The sequence below is a fragment of the Alosa alosa genome, chromosome 6 (genome assembly GCF_017589495.1).
Source record: "Alosa alosa isolate M-15738 ecotype Scorff River chromosome 6, AALO_Geno_1.1, whole genome shotgun sequence".
NCBI classification, from domain to species: Eukaryota; Metazoa; Chordata; class Actinopteri; order Clupeiformes; family Clupeidae; genus Alosa; species Alosa alosa.
In genome coordinates, this window is record NC_063194.1 from 25,178,997 (window position 1) to 25,184,741 (window position 5,745).

The 5,745-nt window shown below is 37.4% G+C and overlaps 1 long non-coding RNA gene across 1 annotated transcript; it reads right to left on the reverse strand.

Annotated features, from left to right (window-relative positions):
* Positions 1-326: 326 nt before the first annotated feature.
* LOC125296594 lies at positions 327-2,700 on the reverse strand. The gene is made up of 6 exons (XR_007193808.1): positions 2,590-2,700; positions 1,706-1,822; positions 1,473-1,572; positions 1,152-1,227; positions 905-1,032; positions 327-479 (listed from the first exon to the last, which is right to left on the reverse strand). It is a non-coding gene; the product is annotated as an uncharacterized LOC125296594 (long non-coding RNA).
* Positions 2,701-5,745: the final 3,045 nt, after the last annotated feature.

Here is a 5,745-nt window from a genome sequence, read left to right on the forward strand (position 1 = left end):
GATTTATATATGGTGATTTATGTAATGGTTTTAAATGTGAGATAGTACATAACCATCACTGAGCTTATTGTGCATCTTTAACTTAAATAATATTTCACATTAATTTTACATACACTTAATTACATTATTTACTTACACCTGCTAAATCCCAATGACTTATTTTACTTTACCATGAAAATTCATATACTGTACGACAGGCAATAAAATTTGTTACATGGCCTTTATTGTATTTATCAATCAATATTCAAATCAACATGGCTTTCTGCTTGCAGTAGGGGGCTTACGAGTGACCTTTCGCCCCTTTCAATGACCTGCCTCGGTGAGAACAGAGACTTCTGCTTGACCACAGTGGTTTAAACAGTCCATGGTCTGGGCGTGCAACGTCCTTTAAAACATTTTGGGCCCTTGTCCGTACTCTTCTGGTATAGATGGTAGGGAGAGGTGCTCTGATGGTCCCTTTGGCAGTAAAAGTCAGGTGTCTGTAAAAAGAGAAAGAAAGTATATGTTACAATTGACCCTGTCCGTGAATATAATTAACTCAGCTTGTGTGACAAATAAAAGCAAACCCACAATAGCAGCCTAGACGTCAGGTGCAATAGTTAGAAGTAATGGAGATATGTATTACAGTTGTGCTCATAAGTTTATATAACCTTAGCATACACATACATTTAAAAAGCATCTGATCTTAATGCCTTAATAAAAAAAAAGAGAAAATCCAACCTTTAAGGAACACTTATTTATTTACGATACATTATTCATTCACAAAGAAAATTGCTGTCATTAAAGGTTGGATTTTTCCTAATTTTTTAATTAAGGCATTAAGATCAATTTCCAAAAGTATCATACCTATCAAAAAGTGATAGGTATGATACTTTCCATACCAAAATTTCCAAAAGTATCATACCTAATTGCAACACTGTCTGCAGAAGCTCTTTCCTTCTTGCTTCAACCACCTTTCTGATGCATAGATCCTCCCCCATCTGACGTGCAGTGCCAGCCTCTGGCTCCAGGCTGGGACTTGCTGGATGGCACCTAAAAAAAAATAAAACATCAATTGCTATACATTATGTTATTGTTGATTAAGATAAAAATCAAACATTAAAAAATAAGTTGGTAAGTCAATCAGGTGTTCAAACAAAAATGATAATTACCTTATGAAGGCATCCTTGCCACCATCACCATCAATGTTAATTATTGGTATCAGTTTATTTGTCAGGGTTTCAGTTTCTGTAAATAGAAAATAAGATTTAACTAAATTATGATTATGCTCAGTTTGGCATATATTCAACACATTATTTACATTACCACCAACATAATGGTAAACATGGCTAAACTTCAAAATTCAAGACTATTATTAAAAACGACAATAATGATGATTAGTTCCTGTATTAATGCATTACATTGCACCTTTGTCAAACAAATTAGAGTGTGCACAGTGACATAGCCCTCATTCAAAACACACAAACACTCACAGCATGTTGAGGGCAGCAGCCATGGCTTCCAGACATAGTCAAGTAGCATGTAGTAGTAGCAGGACAGACCGACTTTGCCCTGGTCTGTTGATGGTGCCCACTACAGTCATAACAACAGACACATGAAAAAAGGGGATAAACTAAACACAGCAACAGACACAAATACATGCACACACATTATAATGTTATTTGCTATTCTACGTGTGTGTGTGTGTCTGTCTGTCTGTCTCTACCTGGTGAGTGAACTCTCTTGCGGGATTGAAACTTCTTTTGTATGGAAGTGGCACACATTTTGAATATTCCAGAATGCACTCAGTGTTCTCAGGGAAGCAGTCCTCAGAACTCACTGCCTGCAAACAGAGAACAGAGGGAAATTAAGATTAATAAATTGCAAAATAAGCTTACACATAACGTGAAAAGACTATCACTGAAGCACTAATGCCCTCACATGCATCTTAAATAAACACATGCCTTGGCACAAGTCAGGTACAACCAAATAAGGGCTATGAAATGAAGAAGCCTAATGCTACCCATACATCAGAAACCTTTGACAAGATTTGGCTTTCAAGCTTTACTCAAAAGACTACAATCTTTCAATAATCTTACCCAAATCTGGTCAAGTCTTCTGGTGTAAGGATGGCTTAATATAACACTATACGTTACCCTTCACAAACTAAAGATCCCTTCACTTGTCAGCATCATATCGAGGTATGTCAACCCCCTGTTCACGTTAGCCTGCATAGTCATTAGCAGCCACTATAAATGTAGCTTCTAGAAGTTATAGCTAGGTTAGCTAACCTACTCGTACCTGATAGCCTTGGCCATTTCATTCAAACTAAAATTTTACATCCATAACGAAATCTCAGACAGACTTATTGTTGAATATGATATTACTACCATTCCAGATATTCCACACAATGGTAAAGTTAGTTATTGGAAAAGTTAACATTAACAGCTAGCAGCTAACGTTAGCGATGTTAGCTCGCAAGCTAGCAAACATTAGCTGATTCTAACATGACGGTTAACAAACGGTTTTGGTTAACATTAATGCTAAAAACAGTATTTTCCTAATTAATTCCAGTTTTCAATTGGCATACAAAAGTACTGTAGTTCTTACCTTGGATATGATGACGGCAGAGTTTGTACAGCTTGCAGTCAGATGCATGACAGAAAAGTGACGGTTGAAGTCACCACCAAGGAGTTCCTTGAAAAGTCAGTCAGGGGTGGGGGATGGGTATGCTGTGTGTGCGCATGCGCTTATCGAGAGGCAAAGCATAAGAAATCGTGGACATTATTAGGCCTGCATATTTTAGTTACATTAAAATTTGACTACCAAACTGATTTTGTAGAAGTGTCAAAACATAGTAGCCAAGTGGGCTATTACTACTATTCTGATTATTAACATTATTGGTTCTCATATAGTTTGACATCAATTTCATTTGAAGCCTTGTTCCTTAATTAAATCAACATTGGTTTATCAGTCACCCACGTTTTATAGACAAGTTACAACATGATTGATCCATTGTGTTGGCCCACAAGGAAGCTTGTAATGTTAAAATAGTATGAAATTATAGATGCTCAACTTTAACAAGTTTAATAAGCCTTTCTTATGTGTTATGGTTTGTAGCATATAGTATGTATTTATTTTCATTATAGGCTATTGATTGAATTGTTGTTTATTATTGCTATTCTTCTTAATGTAGGCCTACTTCAAATTGTTTAGGCTACTGTTAAATTTAACTTTGTATTGTTGTTATGTGGCAACTCCAGCTGAACCGAATTCGTTTTGGCAGACAGCATTGGGGACAAGGGGAAAGCAGATAATTTAAAATGTGGACTTTATTCCTTCAACAGATCTCATGCATATTATACATAAAAAGTAGGCTAGACCTACAGACTATAGCAACTATAAAATCTCAAAGATATCATTGAAATTGAACCATAACCAAAATAATTAGGTAAGTAGGCTAGCCTTGACCTGAAAAAGGTAGTCTTTATACTGTAAATAGTCTATTTTTTGAATGTCCGAAATTAGATAGAAATCAAACAGCAAATAGCCTATCAGTGATGTTTTATGGTACGTTTTGGGCGTAGGGCATGCGTGACTTAATTAGGCAGATCTTGGGCCTAGGCTATCTAACATGATAGCCTAAGCCTATCCAAGGGTGGAGACCTACCCAAAGATATCCAGAAATGGTGTGTGTGACTTGTGATTTGGGTATGCATACCCCTGATATCTCATTGGCATATCAGGAGTCAAAATAAATCAATATTTTCACTGATTCTTAAAAACTCAGGATATGATCAAAGATGCTCCTGATATGCTGCATGTCATAAAAAATATCCGGTCAGTATATCCCCTGATTCAGAGCCTTTTCACCCAGTGGTACAGTGAGTGAAGAGATCTGAATATGCTGAGTGCACACTAGAGTTTCTGTGAAACACTCATTAAACAAAAAAATGACGGCTATAGTTAAATAGCCTACAGGATGGCACAATGGCATGATGAAATTAATGTTTTCATTTCAAAGCTCATGTGAACTAAGCACCAAATATATTTTCATTCTTCTGGCCTTCATTAGCCAGGGCTGCAAGTAGCAGGAAGGGCACTGTCAGCACAGACTGGCAGAAGGGACTGACTAATGAGATGTTAATGCTGCTGGGAACTCACCTGCCCTTACTGCCCTATGTCTTCTTGTGACAGGCATGACTTTGGAAGTCTCATTTGCTCTGCTTGGCAACAGTGGACAAAGAACTGCAAAGTCAAAAGCACATAAAGCATTGAAAACATTTCAGAGAACCCTACTGCTGACGACTCACTGTGATAATATGACCGTGAAATGAAATAGGGCCAATTCGCCCAATGAATGACAAAGATAGCATTGAATTGAAAATGAAGTCATGACCTTCAGGGCAAGGTGCTCCATCTCAGCTCTCAGCTCATGGTGTGCTGATGCTGTGCACTGAGGAATTATACATGTCGAATGGGTTTCATTGTCTAAATAAAATATCGATGATGATCATCGAGTGTTGTTGACTGAGTGTCACTTAGAAAGTCTTTTTCCTTGGGTACTGCGATGGGAAGAAACACCCAACCTGTGGCGCAAAGCTGATTATTCTTCTACACACAGAATAGCTGTCCTTCAAATCATTGATCACATTCAGCTTCCTGACAGTATGATCTTTTATTTGAGAAAGCAAGACAGCTGTAGTGGCAAAATTGGGAGAGGGGATTTTTCTGGGCAGGTCTACATGTTCATAGGATTTACGCAGAAACACAACTGTGCCTTGACCCGAGAAAATGGAACCATAGATGCATGGGCAGGCCACTATCTCTTATTTTTTTTATAAGAACAGCTAAATCTTTCTGATTCTAAGAAGTATTATGATCATCATTCATAAAATGTGGACTTCATCAACTACCTGACACTAAGTTCATGCATTATTTATAAAAACAATGAGCCAGTGGAATATAAAATGCTAATATAGGCTAGGCCTGTGAACAATAATATGGACCTCCTTCCCAGCACATACTTGACACAGATTGCTGTGAACAATTCCGAGCTCTCGCGGCTCTTAAAATGCAACCTAATGTGTCACTTAATTCTTATAGCCCCATTAGTCCACCATAATGTCCTCAGCAGTGCTCCAGGTTCCAGCTGAACATATCCATTATCTAATTAACTGCCATGTCTTTGAACTGTTATGAGAATAAAGAAAAACGCTCAATTGTAGACTGAAAGTTTTCATTAATTGGAACTATGCTTAACTGAAATGAACTCTATGAAGTCCAAATATTGTGGTCTTAATTACAAATTAAAGCTAACGTGTGATTTTACAAATGAGGCAATCAAATCAAAAGAATAGGATTAGCCTACTTGTTATATAGAAGAGGAGCAGTAAGCTCTACCAGTGAGAGAAAGTTAAGCTTTGATCATGAGGCATGCATTAGCATTACTAACCTACTATCAGAGGACTCATATTTGGGACTGAGCAGGAACATCACATACTAAACCTCTCTGCTAGCACCTGAAAAGGACCCTGTGGGATTTGTCACTGATGTTTCATTTGATTTCATTTTCACTGATGTGAAAATTGTCCTGATGAATCTGTGACTAAGATCAATATTGACTGAGCTTCAGTGGTCAGCAGCACCATAGCTATACTGATGATGCACAGACATACAGTACCTGCCTTTGCAACCCAGTGGTTCTCATCAAGTCGTGAAAACAAAGCTTAAAAGAAACACTGCAACAATTCAACACTTTTTAAA